The sequence below is a fragment of the Sinocyclocheilus rhinocerous genome, unplaced genomic scaffold, assembly GCF_001515625.1.
Source record: "Sinocyclocheilus rhinocerous isolate Xijiao unplaced genomic scaffold, SAMN03320098_v1.1 C35401816, whole genome shotgun sequence".
Lineage (NCBI taxonomy): Eukaryota > Metazoa > Chordata > Actinopteri > Cypriniformes > Cyprinidae > Sinocyclocheilus > Sinocyclocheilus rhinocerous.
In genome coordinates, this window is record NW_015750233.1 from 1 (window position 1) to 467 (window position 467).

Sequence of the window (467 nt, forward strand, 5' to 3'; positions counted from 1 at the left end):
ATCAGGACAGATTCCACTTCAGCCAGGTCAATATAGCCACGACAGTTTGTATCCTCATCCGTCTCATAATACCTCAGCTATAAGGTGTGTCAAAATGCGTGACAAATAAATGAATAAATTAAGGTAAAGACCAAAATACAAAAATGTAATAAACGACTTACCTGATGTTTTGTTACGTCAAGAACAAACCACCTAGCTTTCCAAGCTTTAAGTAATGCCCCTCGCTTGTACAGGATTCCTTCAAATGATCTGCATAAAAGAAATGATGGCTTGTTGGCTTTCTCTATAAAGCTCGATTAAGTGGTATCAAAAGTGTTGTCTGTCATTGTTACCTATTGTCTTCATTCTTTGGGGTAAACTGATTGTAGAGCGTGGCTGCCCTGCGATTAACCCCGTTGACTGCAGTGGGGCTGCTGTCTTCCCCGAGGTCGCTGTCAGGTAGGTGCAACATGGAGTGTCGCTGATAG

At 42.2% G+C, this 467-nt stretch overlaps 1 long non-coding RNA gene across 1 annotated transcript; it reads right to left on the reverse strand.

The window, feature by feature from the left end:
• Position 1: 1 nt before the first annotated feature.
• LOC107734854 (uncharacterized) lies at positions 2–461 on the reverse strand. Its single transcript, XR_001639190.1, has 3 exons — positions 333–461; positions 162–249; positions 2–77 (listed from the first exon to the last, which is right to left on the reverse strand). It is a non-coding gene; the product is annotated as an uncharacterized LOC107734854 (long non-coding RNA).
• Between the last annotated feature and the right edge of the window lie 6 nt (positions 462–467).